This window comes from Rhodnius prolixus, unplaced genomic scaffold (genome assembly GCF_049639745.1).
Source record: "Rhodnius prolixus isolate KJV_2025 unplaced genomic scaffold, Rpr scaffold_8, whole genome shotgun sequence".
NCBI lineage: Eukaryota > Metazoa > Arthropoda > Insecta > Hemiptera > Reduviidae > Rhodnius > Rhodnius prolixus.
Window position 1 is genome coordinate 13,979,948 of NW_027411593.1, and position 24,757 is coordinate 14,004,704.

Consider the following 24,757-nt stretch of genomic DNA (forward strand, 5'->3'; position numbering starts at 1 on the left):
ATTGCAGAAAACTTAAAGAAGCTTTCTTCTGAGTTCACTCAACTCTTACGGTGAAGTAACACTCTGCTAACTTAGTCTTTGGCATTTAAATTTTACTTCGGAGAAATCATACAGGTAATGAAACTTACCATTTAACAAAAATCTACCTCGCTTAATTGAGAAAGGTTTCAAATGAAAGAGATGGAGGAACATTTGTAATTATATGTTGGTTGGGTATAAACAAATTTCAGTGTTTATGTCGAAAGATCAAGCAAAATATTTGTAAAAGTCACATAAAAAGAAAGAAAGAAAAATTTAGTCAATAAAGTAACACTCTCAGACTGTAGATTTTCTTCATATTTAAAATTATGGATTAATTACTTTAGAGCGAAGTCTAACCATCTCCAACATCTAAAAGTGCCGTTAATGGAATTAAATTGTTTAAATTAGAAGTTATCGAACTACTATTATGTACTAATTATAGGGAATTCAAAGATAATTTACAAAAATTGAAAAAATTTTTTGTAAAAAGGAAAACTTTCGGCTGATCAGTGTTGAGTAAATCTCAAAATATCAGTGTTCTTGACTAGCGTGTAAGCGAACTTACCAAATTTAAAGCTTTTGCTAGTTATCATTTTTGAGTTACATTGGATACTACCACACATTAAGTTTTTTTACATACTCTAATTCGAAATTCGCCCAACTTTAAATACTATGTTTAAACTTGGTTTAATATTTTTAAAATTTGAGATGAAAAGGTGTTGAATACAGTTGTTTTTGTTTTTTTTTCTTTCTTTTAATAAGAAAAATATCACAATTCTTGTGATTTTCCTTTTTTAAGAATCAGTCTAATTAGAGGTAGTCTACGGTACCGTCATGATTCTAGTAAAGGACGAACTAGCAGTAGGTTCGTAGTTCGAACTAGTAGTTCGTCCAGTCTAGGAAAAATGAGTCTTGAGTGAACTCTGATAAGATTTTCTCTTTCTTCATTTCCCAAAGTTCTAACCTACTAATTTACTTCAATCTCAGATTTTTAAAATATATTTTACTCGGACATATGTACACTATACAATTTGTAAAAAGCTGTAGTTATTAAATGCCATTTTCCAGATGATTCAAAAAAGTTAAATATCCATTGAGTAAAGCGATAAACAACTTTGATCGCTCCATTAAAGTTAAGTTCATCTGGTGGGACCCTAGGGTAATATAAAGTTTAGCTTTCAGTGGCTTTTCGTTTTTGAAACATTTTGTTCTAATATAAACACACGGACAATTTATTTTAAATCTACTTAAATCTTTCTGAGGAGACCATAAAACGGATATTTTTTTTTTTAAGGTTAAACCTCAATTTGAAAACTTGGCATGAACACAATACTTCCCTTACACAATAATAGCAAATGAAAAAGGGGTGATGAGATCTATTATTTTAGCAAAATTATCCATTCAAACTAAATGAGTCAAATATTTGTTTGGCACAGCTAAAAGATTGAATTAGTAATCCAAGCGTCTTATGATTATCACTTCAGAATTACTGCTGCAAGTTTCTTTTTCTTGTATAAGTGCTAGAATTAAACATTCTTCGTCCTATATCACAGCTAGTTATTAATTTATTACCATTTTATGAAGGCGTAAATAATGTTGAAAATAATAGAAATATAAACACACAAAAAAATCCGATTTATGATTGGATAAAATCCATAATGCTTATAAAATGTTGGGAGAGAAATCGTGACTTGATTGTGTAATAATTATAGACCTCTCCTCCCCAAAAAAGTGTAGATTTCTTTTTCTCTGTATATTATTTATGTAATAACAAAAGAAAATCAGAAAGAAAACATATTTCCTTTTTTTTTTATCCGATTGATGTACAAAATAATGCTTTGTACAGATTTAAGCTTGCTACATATCATTGCAGATATGTGAATTGAGTAAGGAATATAAAGTATTCGTAAGTATTTTATCCCAAATAAGGTACTGCTTTGTAAGGAATATAAATATAAGCTGAAACCAGTAGTGCATAATGAAGGAAATGCCTTCAAAAAATTTATACAATATTTTTCCCTTCAAAAATAATCTATTGAAACTTTTTCCCCGAACGATTTCTTTTCAGTGCATCTTATTTTGTAATTGATATTCAAAAATATAAAGTACATGATAAAGTCTAAAGTTAACTATCAGTATTGTCAAAGCTTTTAGAAGGTAATGTTTTCTATTGGTTAGCTAGTAAAGGATATAAAAATGGAATAGTGACTTATTTTCTTTGTTGTTGAAATTGAATTTTCTCTCAAAATAATTTTATATATATATATATATAAATCTCTTAATTAAAAGGAAAGGTTTTATGGTTTTTATTGTTCGGTTGAACAAAACACTCTAAAAAACGAAAAGTAACAATAAGATGAAAAATCGATAAATACTTTTTAGTTGTTATCCTCTCCTCCAAGCAATCAAATACAATGTTGTAGTAAACTCTTTTTGTTAAGTTTTCTATTTTCCTTAATAAACAGCTTCAAGGATTTTTATATTCTCTTACCACTGTAAGAGGAGGTGTGCCATCAGATCTTGGATTTCACTGATTGGTCTTTCAGTGTATTTGTTCACTAAATAGAAAAAAACTCTATTATGAACTCTCCACTCATATGAGAGAGGTTGCTCTCCATTCTTATTAAATGGCCATCCCATAACAACCTTGTTTGCCTCTTTTTGGTCACCCAGATTTCTGGTAAAAAAACACGATTCGGAAAATTTGACACCATTAAACAGAAATTAAACAATCAAATGTGACTACAGAGTTTCTGTCCGACATTTGTTCTATTGGCTTGTTTCTGATTCAAAAGTCGTACTTCAGTTTTTAAGTGAAACATCCTTAACGTTTGAATGCTTTAAAAAGAAAGATGATCACCGGATTTTGTTCATAAGTTTCATAGCTTATAAGTTATGAAACTTAATAGATTTTCGTTAAAATAGAAATGGATAGACTGGTATTATATTTATTTAAAGGGTAAACACCAATGAATTGATAGGTAACTTTTTCTGTCACTTTGTATCAAAATCTAGACGTGTGGTGATTTGTACAGAGATCACTTGTCACATTTGTATCGATTTAACACTGAATCATTTACACGCTACGTTTCTGCTACCTACACAAATATGGGAAGGGTTTATTTATTTCCGGGAAATTGGTCGACATAACAAATTTTATGTGTTGTTTTGTTTATTAGAATTTAGTGAGCAGATAAAATCTAATTCAATCTTCTTTGAATTTGTGGTCAAACATGATTATTAGTTATTTTTGGCATTAGTGTCAAATTTGAGAAGTTTGTGCTTTCATTGTAGACATCTATTTTGATGGGTTCCACTCTCGCTAAGATTATCCTTCTCCCCATCAACCTAAACAACATACGTCTTTCATAAATCGTGTAATTACTCAGGACTCTTTATGGGCAAACATCCAAATACTAGCTTAGACGGAAAGAACTGTACAGCCGACAACCTTGTCTCTAGACTTATTGACAAACGATCGAAACATTCACTACACAACAAACGACTTACCTATGATACGCAACAGGTACTACGGACACACAAAATGGAACTTTGGGGTACAACCAAAGCTTCAAATATCTACAGAACCCAACCATTCCAAACAAAAATAAAACCTTTCCTTCGAATCGCTAATGCAATCCATTATTGGTTTCTAACACTAACTTGCACCAAGATCTCATTGTTGTAAAATGAGTCCAAAGTCTGAGAAATCCTGCTATAAAAAGTTCCACGTTTCAGTTTCCTCTCTCAACGTAACCCTCAAGTTATCAAGTCACTACATTGCCTGGAAATTCTCCAAGACGATGAATAAATAAAAAATACGAGGGTCGTTTGAAAAGTCCGTGCAAAAATAAAAACTACTTAATTTTTTGGGGTAAAACCTTTTTTATTTTTCAACATAGTCTCCTTTTAGGCTTATACACTTCGTCCAACGATGCTCTAGTTTGTTGATCCCTTCCGAATAATAGGATTTGTCCAAGTCTGAAAAATAGCCATTCGTTTCTGCAATCACCTCCTCGTTTGAATAAAATCTTTTTCCCGCCAGCCATTTCTTCATATTGGGGAACAAATAGTAGTCCGAGGGAGCCAAGTCTGGAGAATAGGGGGGATGTGAAACGAGTTGGAACCCTATTTCCATTAATTTTGCGACCACAACTGCTGAGGTGTGAGCTGGTGCGTTGTCGTGATGGAAAAGGACTTTTTTGTGGGCCAATCGTGGGCGTTTTTCTTGCAGCTCGGTTTTCAAACGGTCCAATAACGATGAATAATATGCACCTGTAATAGTTTTACCCTTTTCCAGATAGTCGATGAGGATTATTCCTTGCGAATCCCAAAAGACAGTCGCCATAATCTTTCCGGCCGAAGGAACGGTCTTCGCCTTTTTTGGCGCAGATTCCCCCTTGGTAACCCATTGTTTAGATTGTTCTTTGGTCTCAGGAGTGTAGTGATGTATCCATGTTTCATCCACAGTGACGAAACGACGCTTAAAGTCCTGCGGATTCTTCTGGAACAGCTGCAAACCGTCCTTGCAACAATTCACACGATTTCGTTTTTGGTCAAGCGTGAGCAATCGCGGCACCCATCTTGCGGATAGCTTCGTCATGTCCAAATGTTGTTGCAAAATATTATGTACCCGTTCATTCGAGATGCCCAGAGCACTAGCAATCTCACTCACCTTCACTCTTCTGTCATCCATCACCATATCATGGATTTTATCAATGATTTCTGGAGAAGTAACCTCAACAGGGCGTCCAGAACGTTCAGCGTCACTTGTGCCCATATGGCCACTCTGAAATTTTGAAACCACTTATAAAGTGTTCTAATCGAAGGTGCAGAGTCACCATAATGTTTATCAAGCTTCTCTTTAGTCTCCTGAGGCGTTTTGCCTTTCATAAAGTAGTGTTTAATCAACACACGAAATTCTTTTTCGTCCATTTTTTGAAAATCACTCGACTTCCTCGATTCAAACGAATGCCAAACACAAAGAAATAGACCGATATGGCTGGAACTTCGTGTGTGTTCTTCCAAGAGATGCTACTAACTAAACATAACCTCGATACGCGCCAGTGGTGCTATCTCTCTGACTTTGCACGGACTTTTCAAACGACCCTCGTATAAACTCGTTTTTTGAGGCCTACAAACCAAAGATCAAAATATAAAATTAAACAAATGTTTTTTTTCTCTGCTTCATAAGGTTTTATTCCCACGAGGAAACCCGATAGAGATTATAGGACAGACATTTTTTAAACGGCTTTATCACATTACTGAAAAGTGTTTTCAGTTCTTAGCAATCTTCCTGAACTGGCACTATGAGGCGTGGTTTTTAAGTATCGTTTTGAAATAAAAGTAAAACAAGTATATTTTTATCAACAATTTTATTTTTACATGAAGGCATGGTACCGATACCATTGCTGCCAACTAATTTTAAGGAACTTATCGTATCGTACGAACAGCTATTTTAAATCCCATACTCCACCTGATTTGACAACCACTGCAATACGGTCGTTTTGATATCATCATCGTAGTGGCATTGACCACCCAGATGCATCTTCTAATGCAGAAACAGGTGGTAGTCACTAGGCGCTAGATCGGCCAAAAATATGCCTCGTGAAATTCCAACTTGCTGAGAATCCTATAAATTTTCTAGAAGATATTTGCAGGTTTCTTTGGAACAACTTTTCTTATGAACTTTGTTAATTATATTCGAACTTCAGACAAAACAAAACGGAGCTGGTATGAAATACAAACCGCCAGACAGGGTTTCGATAACAAAGCAACTGAATCACTAATTGAAGTGAATGCGTTAAAGTGGTTTAGTGAAGTGTGCAGAATGAGCAGCGGATGAATTACAAGAAACAGTGAATGTTGAGAGTACAAGACTAGCAAGAATTGGGAAGAGGTAGTGCAGGTTACCTTCAGGAGAAGAGGAATGGCTTGGATTGATGGAGAAGGTGGAAGAAGTTTGGTGTAAAGGAGAGAGCTGACTGGGTCAGGCTGTATAAAGGGAACCTTCACATCTCTCCTGGGGATAGACCAGGGTAAAGATTGAGATGATGGAGAATTGCGAACATCAAAGAGAATTCACTTAAGCGGAAGTATTCTCATTTTAGAATAAGTTGTTGAATTTATCTCTAGAACAACGAATAAGTTAGAAAACTAGGTTGTTAAGGAACATTATTTGTTAGTCTTGTACGACCGGTTACAGAATACTGGCCTCTAATTAGGTCTCCAAATCTAGGTTTTCACTTTAGATAAATAGAAAATGTTTAATAAGTTTTCTTCAGTTAGTTAGGTACAACTATTTTTCATCAAAGAGCCTCTCTTCGTTGAACTAAGATCGTTGAATCTTAGTTATCGCACAATAGAATCTCAACACTAAATTTACTAGTCTGTGAATTTAATTGAATTGTTATAAGTTTAAAGTCGAACATCTAACTGGTATTCATTTTGTTTTCTTTAGAAGCCATTGCCTTAAATTCAGGCCTAGCTGCGAACATTGACCCCAATAAACGACTCACTTTATTCAGGTATATTCAACACTAATTCTATTAATTATAGAATAATTGTAGCTCATAAATAGTTCTGTAACTTTTAGATTTTAAAATGACGGGGCGGGACCCTATCCCCACGGCACCGCAGCCACAAGAGGCTTATTGTGCCTTCCCCTTAAACCTAATAGGTGAAACCTCCCCTTCTAAGAAGGTCGAGAGCTTTCCCTACTAGTTCCTTCTGCGCTATTATCTCCTTTGGCCTCAAAGTTCTAAAGATGTCATAACGCAGTCTCTCAATTGCAGCGAAATCGAACAACAGGTGAGAGGCCGTTTCCTCCTCCTCCTGGCACAATCTGCACAATGGTTCCGAGCTAATAAGCCCTATCTTGTGCAGGTGCTTTCTGAACCTTTCGTGCCCTGTGAATAGGCCTGTAATCAGAGTGATCTGATTCCTGCCCAAACCTAGAGTCACTTTGGTTCTTTGTTTGCACAACAAGGGCATAACTCTCTTGATGTTTGACCCTAGGAAGAATCACCCAGTACTTTTCATGTTCTCTCCAGATCCAATCTCTGAGAGCCTCACGAACTGCACCCATAGTGATCCCCAGGACTGGCTCCGGACCAGTGAAAGGAGTACTAGCTCCATTCCTGGCCAACTGATCAGCTATTTCATTCTCCTTAATCCCCACATGGCCCGGCACCCATTCCAATCGGACTTTGTTGTGCCGAGCCAGTTGATCTAGGGCCTTTTTACATTTCCCAGACCAGGGAAGAGGTAATTCTGAAGGAAGAGAGGGCCTTCAGTGCCGCTTGACTGTCCGAAAAAATGCAAATCTCCCTATTTCTAAGACCCATTCGCAGATTTTCCCCAGCGCAAGTTTTAATGGCAAAGATCGGCCTGAAAGACAGTGGCATATCTCCCAAGAGCTCTCTCAATGAATACCTTAGGTTTAGCCCCATACACTCCAGCTCCGGTCCCGCAGGCCATCTTGGAGCCATCCGTAAACCACATGACTCCCTTCTGGCACTGTTCTTCCAGTTTGCCCTCCATTCATTCCTCGATCTGAGGATCACCTGAAACGGAGTCTCGAAACTGTATCTAGGACAGACACTGTCCCCAACCATGTCTAAGACCGGCAAAGGGTCGACCTTGTCTGTCTATAAATTTTAATAAAGACATATTTATCTGAAAAAAAAACTTCCTGTCGAGTAATTAAAAATTAAATTAAAAACATTAATTTAAATCCAAGGCTTAGCCAGGAATCGAACTCAGTATCACAACACCTCTGTAAGTTTGCTTTTAACCTCTTGGCAAGCATGGCGACTTACTTATCAATTATAGGGTTTCGTCGAAATTATTTTTTTTTAAGTTCCATAATTCGTGCAAATTTTTTTTTTGTACATTTTCTTTGAAAACGTTTAGTTCGAGAAGTTGTGTGATTTTACATGGCAGAGTTATTATTTTTTTGCATTCTTTCCTAATAATTTCAAAAGGAAGATAAAATCGAATAATTAATTGAGAAACCATTTTCCAATGTTAGAAGCATTAGATGTTTTCTTGCGTATCCCATCAAGTTTACTCATGTTTCTTCCTTCAATCATGCATCTGAAGTACCTCTTTGCATTTAAATTTGTCGTCACAGTTTTTAATTTTTGTTTCTTAACTTATTCTATAATTTCAAAACAACATATACGCAAACTTACTACAAAATACTTGACAATTGGCAACACTGACTTCCATACAACCTAACACATATCACACACAGACCGATCACACTCAGTCCATGAACAGACAAGACAGAAGACAAACTGCCCTTGTAATGTAAAAATATTACTTTATAAACTAGGTAAATAATTTTTTGTAAATTTCATTATATTATATTATTATTTTAATGGAATCATTGTTAACTATCTGTAAACATGTTCCACAGCCCTGAAGATGACCTAGTCCCTAGGTCGAAAGCTCGGCAAAATAAATTTTACTTGACTGAAATGGCAAGTATTTTTTCATCCTATTGATATTATTCTATGTATGTTTTCAATATTAAGCTGATGAACATTCTGTTTAAACATATTTTAGTGACTGTTAAAGTGTGACTGAGTCAAAACAGAGTGACGTTCAGATAAGAGTGTCTCTCTCGTTCTTCTCATTTTGCTGGCGGGGATGTTTGGTGAATACGTCAGTAAACGAATGAGTTAGGAGTGTAGGTTAGTTAGTTACAGGGGCAAGTGAGGCAGTACTAGTGAACAATAGAGAGAGAGAAGTTTGGATGATAAGTTGAAACTATGTAAATGTTTACCACACAGACAAACCAGTAACAGGCCATACACAACAACACCAAGTGTATGGGATACACTTTTCCGTTCTACATTAAATTGCTACACACTTTAGGAGCCCCAAGTCCACAATTACAGGAACAAAATCTACATAAAGTAACAGTAACTTCTCCATTAGCTTGTCCAAGTGTGGGTGGTAGTGTTTGTTACACGTTAATAATACCTAAAACATGATTTATTAATGTAATTTATAATTTTCTTGAAAGGCGTTTCCATGTATTTCTACTAATGTGATAGAATGGAAATTCAAATCTTCATCTTTAGCAATTGCTTTAATTTAATATCCTGATTTATAATAATGTCTACTTTATCAGGAGTTTACGTTTTTTCTATTAAACTGTTTCATTCGGTGGGTCATTATTCTCGTTTACAAGGTGCTTTTTTCCTCGTAACTTGCATTATGCGTCAAGATAATGCAGGAATCGCTACTTAAGAACATCTTTTATTTCGGCCTCAGACAATTCGGTATCTACTCCCCTAATTACCCCTCTTCTTTGCAATAGATATCTCGGTATGTACACATTAAACCCTTTATCTTTGAGCAATGAAGATCCCAACAATTTATTGGCTGAGACTCCATTGTTCAATTCAACCCTTAACCTATTTATGCCAACTTTTTTTACGTTGTCAATATTTTGAGAGATTCCTAGGTGATGATCAAAAAGTACTTTTCCAATGGACATTGGATGTATCCTAGCGATCCCTTTTTGGTCTCGTTTGTTGCTTTCAATAATTGTGTGAAATGGCCCTAAATCAGTACTTCTATACTCCATAGTAATTGTACTTTTACTTACGGGCACTGTATGCTATAGCGTCATTAATACTTACCACTTTATCCAGCCTTTTCCACTTCATCTCCACATCATCGGGTGGTCTTCCCGATACTCCCCCTCAATTCAAGTTCATGTTTAAGGAAACTTACCTCTAAGAAAACTTGAAGGTAATAATAACACTCGGAACACACTATGTACACACACACACCCACACACAGATAAAACGTACTGTCTGTATCACTCCGACCAAGTTACAACTTTGGTTCGCTACACTCAACCGCTGTTACACCAAGTCTAAGGAATATAGTTCATAGATGTTACGTAACTCAAAATTGCCGCCAACAAACAATTAAAATGACATAAATTAATTATTAAACAAGGAGACAATTTTTCTTTGAATTCACTATTTTAGCAAACCATAGCAACTGTACTGATTAACTTATTTTTAGTGATGTAACAATAATAATGATAATGTTTATTCTATGTACATAAAATAATATTATTGTATATCATTACAAACAATATAGACATGGACATCAGTCCGTCTGCCGAGATGCTGCTAATATTAAAACAAAAGTCTCCCTGAATATAAAAAATTAAAAATAACAATAAAATAATAGAAATTCTTCTGAACTTACTTCAATAATTGAACTCCAAAACCAATCCCCTCCTGCAGTGGTTACCATTGAGACACAATAGAAATTGAGCCCTATCCATCACATCCATCCCAAAGCATTTGGGCTGAAAACCACTCAGAACTGGACAAACGGCAATAAAATGATACATATCCTCTACAGCCGACATATTACAAAGCGAACACTTATGGCGATCAGCTGTCCGCGGCCACAGAATAATTTAATGGTAACACCTCCCCTCTAATCTTCATTATAAGCTACATAAACCATAGCTTATTCTCATCACAGACATATCTTTTACTAGCTTCTTGCAAATTTAGATCTTTGTAAAATTTTGAATCAGCCCTTTTACATAATAATCCATTTTGAAATTAAATTAAATCTAACAATTTATGTACAGAGTCCCAACCTTTGTGTATGTTATTAGCGTTACAATTATATTTATTACATAATTCTGACATCTCTTTAAACCAAAATAGATTTTTCAGTGATGTTATATCAACAATGAGTATAAACATGAGTCTGAATATTGAATTAAAATGGCCTTATTGAAGGGCAAATTAACTCAAATCTAAATACTTCTGGTATGGCATCATTCTAGATGGAACATCTTTCCAGTCCTCTCACTTAGATTTGGGTTAAGAGTCTGAAGAACAACTTCTGATTAAAGTTTGAAGTTATGAGTTTTAATTTTTTTGTATACAACCTTTGCTCACTTTCAAGAAACATCCAATAATTGTAGTAACGTTTCTTCTTCTTTCTGTCAACCGACAACAGGCTGTCCGTTAACAGGTTCATGCAAGGTAAGTATTCACTCATTCTACAGTAGCACATCAAGAGATCTAGTTATTTTTTTTTTTTTTTTTTTTTTTATGGCTTCCTGCTGACACAGATTAGCCAGAGGCTACCCATGCTCTAATGGACAACTCCTATTCCTACCGTTCTGGTGTCCTTATTGTTATCTTTGTAATTATTATTAGTTCAATTGTTGGGATTGCCTCTCTTGAGCTCTTAAACAGGTATGGCATTTTTGATTATGAAATCATAAATAGCCAGATACAGGTCTTGGTTTGGTGTAGTGAGGATAGTGTGTAGGTTGGCCGGTAGTGGACATTTTGCTCTAATTATTGCATTCCATAATTTATTTCTATCTTTTTGGTGGCTCTTGCAGTCCAGGATCAGATGGTTGGCATCAACTACTGATTCAGAAGAACATGAACAGTTACTATGTGCAGAAATACCAATACGTGACAAGTGATGAGGGGAGAAGTTGTGATTGAATCGGAGTCTGAACATTGTTGTAAAAAATCTTCTATTTTCGCAGTATTCTTTAAACCATGGTATTTTTGGTATTGTTGGTTGGAGGGAGGTGTAAAATTTTCCTTTGAGGACTTTAGAACTCTCGTATTCTAAGGACCATTCCTTATAATGGGAGATCTTTGCAAAAATTTTTATGTCTGAGGGTAACAGATTTTCAGATTGGAGGCACTGCAGGTTTATCGCCTCCTTTGCTCTAGAATCTGCGATCTCATTGCCGGGAATTCCTGAATGACCCTTTATCCAGATCAACCGAACCATTTTACCATCACGGATCGCCATATGTACTAGGTGTACGGTTTCGAGCATAATGAACGCGGAGTTGAGGCCGGGGGTTTTTAGTTTGGTCAGGACACTTTTGCTGTCAGAGAGTATTATTATAGATTGAGCTGCTATTGACGGAAGTGAGTGTAGGCATTTGTTTATGGCAGTGAGTTCTGCAGTGAAAACTGAGGCATTACAGTGGAGCTTATACAACATGCTGGAATTGCTTTGCGGATCATAGACAGAGCAACCAACCCCCTCCGAGGATTTTGACCCATCAGTATATAAATAGTAAGCACCAGGGAAACATAGCTGCAATTTTAACATTAAGCTTTCATTATTGGCCGACTCAGGAATTTCTTTGTTGTAACGGTAAAAATTAGTGAGAACATATTCCGGTATACCCAGGGTACATTCCAACTCGAAAGAAAAGGTAGGAAGGTTTTCAGTCCTGTGGAGGGATACCATGAAGTGCGACAGTGTACAGAATCGATCTACTAGGATTGGTGTTCTCTTTCTTTTCCAATAACTTTCAATAAGGATTCTGGGAGCGAGTCTACTTATCCTTTCGATGACGGGTTGATTTATCAAGAACAATCTATCAGCTAGGAATCGGGAGGCTAACAAATTCCTTCTAACTTTCAATGGAGCCTCTTTCGCCTCCGTTAGCAGCGCGTTTGTGGGAGTAGAGTTCAGAGCGCCCAGGCATGTTCGCAGGGCTCTGTATTGTATGCGGTCTACTTTTTTGAGGTGTGTAGGTGAGGAGTCCCCATAAAGGAAACAACCGTAATCGATTTTCGAGAGTATCAACTGGCGATAAATCATCAGAGACGTCTTTATGTCTGCTCCATACTTTTTATGATTTATAAATCTTAAAAAATTAAGATTCTGTTCACACTTAGCAACTAGAGATTCTATGTGTGACCTCCAAAGGAGTTTTCCATCCATAAACACTCCCAACGTCCTCATCACCGGTTCTATGCGAAGGCTGAATTTTCCCAGCACCACAGGGGATGTCAGGTTGTACTTTCTACGTCTTGTGAAGACTGTTACGCTGCTCTTGCTATCGGAGACAGTCATGCCCACATTGTTGCACCAGTCACTAAATGACTGCATAGCTGTATCAAGCGCTTCGATGGCTGCTTCAAGCGATTTCGTCTGACTATATAGAATTATGTCGTCGGCAAACTGAGAAATTTTGACATCAGCTCTTGGAATGGTACTCAGATCCGCCGTGTACAAGTTGAATAAAATAGGGCTGAGCACTGCTCCCTGCGGTAGTCCTATATGTGTGTAACGTGGTCCATGTACTTTTCCTTTATAACGAACTGATATCAGTCGTTCATGGAACAGGTTGTATATATGGGATGTTATGCGGGATGGAGCTCCCATACTTATTAATTTTTTGATCAGTAAGGTTATGCTGACGTTGTTATATGCACTCGTCAGATCGATATTGGCCGCAACAGTAAACTTATTATCTGAGAATGCGTGGTGAATGTCCATTACGAAGTTAGATAGTGCATCCTGTGTACTACGTTTTTTCCGAAATCCATTTTGGAAACTCGGAAGTTTGCATTCCGCTTCTATCCACCACTCAAGACGAGTTTTTATGAGGCGTTCATAAGTCTTACAGACACACGATGAGAGAGCTATAGGCCTATATGACTGGAAATCAGCAGGATCTTTCTTTGGTTTGAGCAACGGTATCACAATTTGTTTTCTCCAGTCCTCAATGTCTGTGTGGTTGATCCATATGTCATTAAACAGGCGTAGCAGTGCTCTTTTTCCCCGTTCCGATAGATGAAAGAGCATTGGGTAATGTATGGTGTCAACTCCCGGTGAGGTGTTGGTATTCGTTTTGAGAGCATGGAGCAGTTCTGCATAACTAAAAGGGTCAGTTACTTTATGGGGACATAGGGGAATTTCAGGTACTATTTCAGGAACTATTTCTGGTGTGAGAGAGTCTAGGAAATCGGGAATCCACTTGCCATCAGTTTGAGGGGAAGGGGTATGCCCGCGGCTGAGAGCCCGCACCCCATCCCACACTTGTTTTATAGTTGTCTGCGAATTAAATGAATTACAAAATTCGACCCACTTAGTTTGTTTTTTGGCCTTATATGTTTTCCGACAAAGCGCAGTGCATCTTTTGCTATTTATGAAGTTTGATAGTGTAGGAGAGTTTTTGAATTGTTTAAATGCTTCAATGTTAGCTCTTCTGACCCTGTCGCACTCATCGTCCCACCACGGCTTTCTCGGGACAGTAGCCTTATGGCCCTTATAGGGTTTTGATTGCGGTATAGTTTTCTCAGCGGCTCTGAGAATAGAACTGACAAATCTATTGTAATTAGTTTGGATATCAGAGGTAAATTCTAATTTAGAAAATAGCTGGTCGGCCTCCAATGAAAACTCCTCCCAGTTTGCAGATTTCAATTTCCATTTTTTAAATTGGGAATTTGTGTTGGTTGGAGTTTGGAATCTATTTTTGTCTATGTCAATATGGATGCCCAAGTGATCTGATCCAAGGGGTTCTTTTATTACCTTCCACTCGCATCTTGCTAATAGAGAGGGTGAGCAAAGAGATATATCGATTGCAGATGGTCGACAATCGAATCTACTGAATAAAGTGGGGGACCCATCGTTCATTACGCATAAGTTTTCTGAATTAATCGCGTCTATTAATTGTCTGCCTTCGTAGTCGTCAAATGCGCATCCGTAACTCCTATGGTGGGCATTAAGGTCACCACATATGAGGACTGGTTGTTTAACTGATCTCATTAGCGATACCCAAAAGTTAGAGGAGATTTTATGTTTTGGTGAGCAATAGATGGAGAGAATTTGTAATTCTATGTTACGAATGTTCAGAGAAATTCCGGATATTTGAGTGGAATGATTGTTAAAGTTGTCACTAATTTTAAGCTCAGAAAAATACAAGTTATTTTTAATTAGAATGCAGGAACCACCGTATCCATCTTCCCGATCCGCTCGAACTATAGAGTAGCCAGAAATACGAAATGTTCTATTACGCTTGAGCCAAGTCTCAGATAATATAGCGACATCTATATTATTTATCTTTAAGTAAGCCTCTAAATAGTTTCTACTGCTTGAAATACTGCAAATATTTACCTGAAGTATTGAAATCGTCATTTGACGTTGAAAAAGTTGTTAACAGATGTGTTAAACGATTGTAGTATGTTTAGTACTAGTTTGAGAGGACTTGATATTAGTTTTATATTGTTTGATATGAGAAATATTTTTAAATCATTACCATTAATTTGAATTATCATTCTAATAGTTAACTGCATAGTATAAAAAAAAAAAAAAAAAAAAAAAAAAAAAAAAAAATTATTTGAAAAGCCCGCCATCGAATCTTATAGATTACAGAAAAAATTTCCTGTTGTACGCATTGTAATAGTATAAATGGAATATAGTAAAGAAATGTTGAGTTAGAATTAGTAATGTTATGGTTTGTGTTGTGCAGATTGATGCGCACTTTGTAATTCACCTTTATCAGTAGTATTGTTTATGGGAGGTATTTGTTTAGAGTCTGTATTTATTCTGGAACTATTGTTAAACTTAGAAAGAATTTCTTCCAAGTTATAAGTTATGAATTTAAAAATCTCGCTTTTATTGGAATGTACATTTGTGATTTTGTGAATTAGATGCAAAATATATTCTAAATTACTATCTTGAGAATCATCTGTGATAGGTGTATCGATCTGTGGATTCTGTTGTATTAAGTTGGTAGTTTGTTTGTCTGTCAGTCTGTTCTGACGTATAACTTCTGTAGTTTGTCTGTATATCTTATTTGTTGATTGGTTTGTATTCTGCTCACTGTTATTATAAGCTGTTAGATTGTCATTACTGAGTTTATTTGATTTCATAGAATCACGATACTGTTTGGACAAAATTTCTTTATTGGCGGGTTTAACTTTATATGCATTTTTTACAATTTTTCTTTGTGTTAGTATTGTGGAGCTAGTTTCAGGTAAAACAGGAAATTCATCATCACTAAGGATGTCAAATTTATTTTTTGTGATGGTGGCGAATGTGTTTTTGGTTATAATTTTATTTTTTATAGCATTATTTTGTGCTATTTTGACCGGGCAGTCTCTAAATGTAGATCGGTGCTCTCCATTGCAGTGCACACACACCGGCATTATAGCCTCGGCCACGGGACAATCGCTGATATTGTGATTTTCTGCGCAATGTTCACACCTAGTTTTGCTTCGGCACTGGTCTTCCGAGTGCCTGAACCGCAGACAGTTTTTACACTGCCTTATAGAGGGAATATAGGGTTCTACTTTGCATTTTGCACCATATAGTGATACAAACTGTGGCAGACTTTGGCTGTCAAAATCGATAAAACATACTGGTAGTTTTTCAGTTAGAAGTTTGTTATTAATATATTTTTTACGAGTAAGTCGTCTAATGCTAATAGCAGAGAAGGGGGAGATGAGTTCAGCTAAAATCTCTTTTTCCTCCAAATCAACATCAACATCTCTGATGACACCCGTACATTGGACTCGAAAATTAGGAATGTATGCAGTGATTTCTCGTTCTTTGAAGATTTCGAGATTTAACAATTCGTTAGCGGCCTGTGAGGTTCGTGTAGTTACTTTCATCCTGTTCTGACCACTGACTGAAATATCGACTATGTCGTCTTTATGTGCGCTAGCTGATTTAAACAGCCACTTACCTAAAGCCATTCTATGTACTTTACCTAGATTTCCCTTATTACCTTCTAAATTGACTACATATGGTCCTTTATCAGTATTCCTATAGCGATTTTTAACGGCTTTCGTAATATAATCCGTTTTGTTAGAAAGTTGGTTTTTATTATGAATAGTTTTGATTTCATGTACATGAACTTTACTAATATTACTTAAGACAATGTCACCAGATCTTTTATGTCCTCGCACCACAGATTCATCACACATAGTTGGGGTTAATGTAGGGTTAACAGATGGGCTGGAGATGGAATGTTCCACTTCCATATTATTAGTAGAATTCTCACATTTATTTAAATTAGTATTAGTAATATTAATAGTATTATCGGTACTCCCGTTACCAACACACAACTTATCTGAATTTGTATTCGTGGGCGGGGGCCCTGGGCCCCCGCTGTTCGCTGACATTTTCACCAGAAGAGGATGTTAATTGTTGCTTGAGGAGCAGAAATGATTTGAAAAACGAGGAAAGATTGAGGGAAAAATAGAATAATAATCAGTAACAAAAAAAAAAAAAAAAAAAAAATTCAGGAATAAGTAAATAAAGAAAAGAGAAAGAAAGATGAAAATTAGTAGAAATTACTTGAGAAAAAAGGAAAAGTAAAATGAAGTTAAAATAATTATATAGTTGAGAATAGAACACAGTGCAGTAGACACTTTTTACCGATGTTGACTGTACGAAGTTCAGACAACGACTGAGAGATCTAGTTAAGGAATCATTTAGTGTTTGCATGCCTTTTGAAGTGTTTAGTACAATAGTAAAAAGTCGTAAATAAGTGGGCCTTCTCCCTACATGTAGAATTACGTACACTCATTGCAAAAGATAGTCAAGAAGATAGGTTCCGTGGAACGAAAGAAAGAAATAGCCGTGCTTTAGAATTTTATTATCCTAACAACTCCTTTATAATACTTGTCGTGGCTGCAGGAAATACGTATAGATAGAGTAGCGAATTGTACAAATGGGGTACTTCCTTAAAAGAAAAGATCCTCGTTCTTTGTAAGAGTTCGGATCATAATTTTGAAATTAATTTACTATTAATCAATCAATTTCAAATTATAACAATAAATGCAAAATATTTCCTAATTTAGACGTTTCAGTAACCATTATTATTTGTTTTTTAATTTCTGTACGAAACACATAAAAAATGAAGTGATTTTAGCGATAATTAATCGAAATTTTTCAAAAATGTATATTTTTCTTAATAATTTTTTTTTTTAACCCTCAAACCACAAGATGAATTTTCTTGACACGAACACTACGTTAGGGTCGGATCCGACCCGATACTGTATTTTCTTGCTTACAGTGAAAAACTCAAATATAACTCAAAATACCACATTTATTTCTATATAAAATGTATAAATTTTTTAATAAATTGTGTAATTTTATGGCATTAGTCTATTTAGAATGGACTAATAAGTGAAGAAATGAACTTGAAAAAGGAACTTTGTTTCAATAAAAACAAAACAGTTTACAAAAAGGTTGAATGAAAATTAAAGTAAAATAGTGGTGTGGTAACAAAGTAATCACATTGTTAAGGAAAAAATTCATTTGATTGTTCGCCATTATCAGTGGGAACAAGTAGGACATATTTTCCAATCGTAAGGAGTAATTCCTTTGGAAAACGCTTGTTTTTCAGTTTTTTTTCTTCTAGAGGAAGCGTCAAGGCAAACGCAAGATTCTTGAGAAACGTCGAACGTGCATCTCCAGAGTAACTTTCTTCATTTTTGTTCCACTTGTGCAGGACAAAATGTATAATGTTAATACCAAGGTCGGGTCGGATCCGACCCAGAATCTGACTTACTGAAAGAAATAAAAACCTAGAGAGCGGAGAGACCCTTACCGAATCGGCGGAAACAGTGTGGGCTCTTCCTAAGGACTCACAGAAAGGGTATACCGAGTCTAATCGCTAAGAGTTAATTGTGGGGGGAACAATGGAAATATGTTTTCACCTCGGGTCGGATCCGACCCGCATCTTGTGGTTTGAGGGTTAAATACAGCTTCTTTAATTATTCATAACTTTGAAAATAAAAAGGCCATCAAAATGAATCCAACTGCCTCTGTCTTTATAGCAAATTATATTTAAATAAACTTAGTACTTGAAAAGATACAAAACATTTAATAAGGATTTTTTATATAAAAAAAAAAAGCAAAACAAAATTTTTTTGATCAATGGTAGCGACCTCTAAATATTAATCGATTTCGCTCTAATATGGACGAAACTTTTTGTTTTTAAATGAACTTTGATTTTCCCCCCGGCGCTCTTTAAAATTTAAAAGTCTGAAACACCCTAGCGTACAGCTTTTTTCGTTCAAAAATAGATTATTTTTTATATAATTCGCTTTTAGTTCAATGCAATTAATCATTTTTCAAAACGAATAATAATTCCATCTCTGAAATGTGATGGTGAAAGGTGTGCTAAATAACCATCTACACTTATTTTATTTTATTTTGTGATTTAAGGCGCGTCCACAATCTAAGGTTATTGGCGCCCGGAGCTTTTTTCAGTGCTCTGCCGGCCTCCGGACAGTGTTCTCTCGTTACAGACAACACTGTCCATCACCGGACAGTGAGCCGCAAGAAGCTCCTAGGAAGAAAAAAATCTAAGGGTCAGCAGCTGGATTCGAACCCGGGGACCTCCGCGTGGGAGTCCAGTATGCTAACCTCATAGCTAATCCCTTCCCTCATCTACACTTATTACCACCTGTTTAGTTAATTCAAAACGAATTCCATCCAAAATTCTTTGAAAGCAGATGGAAGTCATGAAATGCCAGATTTGGTGATTAAGATGGATTTTTCAAAAAATTCGTATTTCAAAATCCCTAGTTAGCACATTTTGGGCAGGCATTATCCTTATTTATAATAATTTCCATCTTTTGCAGCCCAGGCATCTACTCCAGAATTTTTTTCATCAAATCAGTTAACAAAAAGAAACACATCTTTTATTTTTATTCATTTTATAATATAAGGGTGACAGCCATCGTCCATTGGCGCCCAGAGGTTTTTTTTCCAGGGTACTGCCGGCTTCCTTTCGATGTTTATTCGTTGCTATGTGTCATCATATGGATAGTGAGCTGTAAGAAACTCTTAGGGTACGTTCACAACGGAGCTGTGAGCATAGATGATAGCGGAGATGATAGCAGTGATGCATCAGCGCTTATAGAATAACCTAGTACTTTCTTATGTGAGCGTGCACAACGAAGCTTCGACTAGTGACTCATACGCGCTGCTATAAACGAGCATAGATGATAGAATTGAATTTTTCATTTTTCTGCTAGCTGAACTCCAGTATCGGAGCTTCAAAATGGACGTAGAAAAATTATTTAGTGCTGTCTTTACTCATTATTTTTGGTTATTATTTTATTATTTACTTTTAAACAATATTTTGTTTTTTAAATCGTGCTTACATTTATTTTCATGTGTATTTATTTGTTGTTTTTTTCAATCAAATCATTACTTACCTAAGAGTAATCACTAGTTTTTCTTCTGTGGTTATAGGATTTCCATGACAATTTTTCCAAAGTTTTCTTAATTTTGACGTTATTTTTTCTAAAATATAGTCGAATGTGGGTGGACCCATCCTCACATATTCAAAAAAACGATCCGGATAATTTCTAAGTTCCTTATATAAATAGTGAAATTCACCCAAAGTACTTCGTTTTTTATTTATGGGATGTACATGATATTTTCTAAAGCGTTTTTTCTTTAAAATATACCATTTCGTTGCTGCTGAACATAAAAACTCTTCTTCACTACTCGGGCATGTTGCATGTATCACAGCTCCGTTGTGCACACTAATCAGCGATTATATTTTATTCTATCAGTTATCATCTCTGCTAGCATCTATACTCACAGCTCCGTTGTAAACGTACCCTTAGAAAGACAGAATCTATCGGACTGCGGCTAGATTCGAACACGTGATCTCCGCAAAAATAACCAGTTCACAGACCAGTGGGCCTGATACCTTTCCTGATTTGTAAGCTATTGTTTTAGTTGTTACGCCAGTTATTGTTTAAGAATCAATTTCGCATCTTAGAAAACACTTGCTTTTCCCGAAAATGAAATCAAGATTGCCTTTTTTTCTAGTGTGAAGCAATCGGCTTTTACTTTTTGTTTTGATTATTATTATTTCTTTTTTTAAAGCTTTTAATGGCTGGCCAAATTCATATTCTCAGAAACGAATTGGTGCACCAAATCAGTCAGATTCTTTTTAAGATTGTCTAAAAATTGCTGTGATTTTTTTTTTTTTTTGCTACCGCGCTTTGGGTTATAATTTTTTGTAACATGTAACGAAATGTCATTGATAGTAACGCTATCTATGAGCACGGCCGAGAACTTGTCGCCTTCCGCTAGAACATTCACGAGTCTTTACATTTAATAAAAATGCCAAAATTGAGATAAAATTGATAACAACAACACAGTAACAGCGTGTATCCCAATAAATTCTCTTTGTTATCCAGGGAAAACCAAAAAAAACAAAAATCAGCGATTGATACGTTATTTACGTTTAAGAAGTCAAGAAGTGAGAAAAGATAGCATAAGTTTTGCAATTCTCTTGGGATTTCTCCACCTTCATTTGAAGTACGTACATATATGTACGAGTTTGTGTGGATAGGCACGTGTCCACGTACTGAGTCTGCTAATCAAAGAGTTGGTTGTGTTATAACATATTTGTGCGTTGCACATATCCATCCACTCATATATACATACCCACAAACCCACAACCAACTCGCACACAAAATATACACATTTGTGTTGATAGATCTAGGGGGCCATTTACTTGTATGTGCTCCCACTAACTGTTATTCAATTTCATACCTCCAAATTACTTTTTAATTTAATATTATCTCTCTCTTTCACACCGTCTATCTTTCCTACACTTCATTCCTACTTTAAAAAAAGCTTTACCTCGAAAGTTATATTAAAATGTAATCATGACCTTTCTGTAAAAAAAATAACATTTATTTAGTTTCCACGTTGGATACGACATTCAGTGACTGACTATAAAATACATCCTTTCCTAAGTAAAAGTATTTTTGTGGTTCATTTCAGTGCCTACGTTACAAAATATTCTTCGATAAAGTGTAAAAATAAATACATTTGGTAAGCTTATGTGTTGCTTAGCGGTAGGCTGCCAGTGAGTGCGCTAAGCCAATAGCATAATTGCTTACTTCAAATTAATTCTATTGGACCTATAGATTATTTAGGCTCATTGTGATTGGTGGCTCAGTAAAATATTTTTCAAGTTGTTTGGCTAGGTTACCTACATCCACCTATAAGATTTCAGCAGGAAAGTAAATGGTTTTAAAAATCTACAAAAATAAAAAAGCACTATATTATACTTTATTTTAAAATAAATAAATCACTAAAACAAGTCAGGATATATCTGAAAGTCTCTTACAGATCATTATCAAGTGGTGGACAGTGTTGAAACGAGAGAACACTGTCTGGAGGCTAATAGAGAACTTAAAAAAAGCTGTAGTTGCCAACGAATACAGATTCGTTGACCGCCTTAAATAAATAATACAGCCTAATAACTTTAAAATGGTGTAATGTACAAGTTAAATAATAACCATCACTTGAATAATTTTTAATATTTAATATTGCTTCAAACAACACATTTACTATCTGCTTTCCAAACTCATTTAGCCACTTCTTATTCATAATAACCTTAAAACCATTGTTCAATTTTAGGAGCATCACAAAATTTACTCAAACAAAACTAATCTAAGTGCTCATCTCATGAAACTTTCAAAGTAACTAAAGAATAAAGCTGCCGATTTAATGTCTTCACTAGATTAAATTTATTATATACTGCTTGAAATCCGTTGTAAGTTATCCAGATTGAAAAAAAGAGTAGATTCTTAGAGTAAAATTTATGCTAAAAGAAGAACGCAAAAAAGTTTTTTTTTAGGTTTGTTAATTTTCTTAATAAATATTGGTGGGTTTTCAGTTTGATGAAGAAGAATGGACGTAAGAAAGATAAGTTGTGAAAACTCAACAAGTGAATGATCTTCAAGACAGCATTAGGAGACGTACGTGCTCGCACCTTCAACAACTGTATGGCTGTATTCTCTCATGGGAAATCATTGCTAAAAACGGATCTTCTGATTTTAATGGCCACTTCCACAGCGAGCTTTTATTAACTCTTTCTGATATCTGTTTCTATTTTTAGATACTGAAGGAGAGAAAGTGCTCAACAAATTTATGAACGAAAAAGAAATAAACTTCGGAAGGTTCATCATCAATTATTAACAAAATAAAAATCTCGAACACATATTCACGAGCCTTTTTTTTTTTGTAACTACGCCATCTGTGAGTAGCCATCCGATGTTGTGCTTCTCAGTGCCATTTCAATCTTCCGCTGATGTATTCGGTCTTTTGAAGTATATTCAACCTTTTGTTCTCTAATTTGTCTGCTGGCTAAGGTGGTCTAATCTTTCATACGCCTATTTTTCTTCATTAAACTGAACCAACCATATAAATATCGTGCCCGACGATATTTCCAGAAGAGCACCATCATAATTTGTAGCTATATTAGCTACTGGAATTGGTTTAGTAAGGTGAAGATGTCGAAATGTTTATAAATAAATAAATAAATAAAAATTATGTGAATAATTTGAGATATTTCGTTATTTGAGATATTTCGTTATTTGAGATATTTCGTTATTTGAGATATTTCGTTATTTGAGATATTTCGTTATTTGAGATATTTCGTTATTTGAGATATTTCGTTATTTGAGATATTTCGTTATTTGAGATATTTCGTTATTTGAGATATTTCGTTATTTGAGATATTTCGTTATTTGAGATATTTCGTTATTTGAGATATTTCGTTATTTGAATTGAATTTGAAAATGTTTATTTACAATTTAAAACTTTTTATACAAATATATTTAAAAGGAGGTTTCAGGCTGCATGCCTATATCCTCTCCACAACATATCATTTACATTGGATACAAGTCGAACTTAATGCTAAGGCAAAAAATTTAAAAGAAAAACCTTACTGCATAGAGTTAATTAAAGCAAGATATGCTTTAGCCTTTTGTGCTTGTTTTTTATACAATTAAGAGAACTTAAGTTATAGTCCATAATACTTTTTATATGCGGGTAGGGACTATGTGTACAGGAAGTTACAAAGTTTTCCGTAGCATTGTAGATAAATGTGGACTAGCTGGCAACATCAAGTGCTGCATGCATGTAATCTACGGGTGTCCATCGGGGATATGACCCAACTAGTCTTAAGCATTTGTTTTGGACTCTTTGTAACTTCCCGTAATTGGTGCAACAAGTACTGGACCACACAGGGGCTGCATATAGGAGTAAGGAGCGAATGTAGAGGTAGTAGATAAGTTTTTTATTTAGAAAATCTAAGTTAGAGTTGCGGTTCAAAAGAGGAAAGAGACTGCACATAATTCCTACCGCTTTATCGCACACTGAGTTTATGTGTTTGGTGAAAGTTAATTTGGAGTCTAACACCAACCCGAGGTATTTAACTTCCTTACTCCACGGAAGGGAGTTGCCGTTAATTTGAACAAATCTATTCACTACCGTAACACTTGGCCGTGCATTAGGACGATCCGGATAGAAGGTAGGTTTGTCTGGTGTTACAATCGCAAAATTGTATTTGAATGATAATTCAATCAAAGATTTTCCATTTCTGTTGTTACAGAAGCAATTCCAAGCTTCTGTGAATAATAGATCCACATATCTTGTTGTTGGCCGCAACATCTTTAACATTTACGTTTTTGTCGAAAGTAGCTATGTATAAAGAGCGGATATACTTATTAAACCAACAGTATTCAAGAATTGCAATAAAACGAGCTTACGAAATTAAAATAAGATAAGTTTGGGTAAAGAAAAGAAACTCTCGCAATGTAGCACAAAGTTAATGAAACAAGATGTCGTTCAACAAGTAACATCAAAAATTAGTCTGTTTGAAAATTATTTTGATTGACTTGCATTCTAAGCAAGCAGTGAATTAAGAAAAAGAAAAAAATAAATAAATAAATAAACTAAGTTGATAGTTTATTCAATGCGAAACTAATAGTGAGTGAGTGGTCTTGACTTTCTGGATATGTTGGTTATCTACCACATATTTTGTCAGTGTCAATGGCATTTAATCAATAATATACTCATAGCGCGGGCTTTTAATAACTGTTTGTATGACGTTTACAAATAACACACATAT

The 24,757-nt window shown here is 35.3% G+C and overlaps 1 protein-coding gene across 6 annotated transcripts in view; it reads left to right on the top strand.

Moving 5' to 3' along the window:
* Positions 1-24,757, top strand: part of LOC141451532 (ras-specific guanine nucleotide-releasing factor 2-like) — a 197,196-nt gene that overhangs the window by 21,461 nt on the left and 150,978 nt on the right. The window lies entirely within an intron of this gene.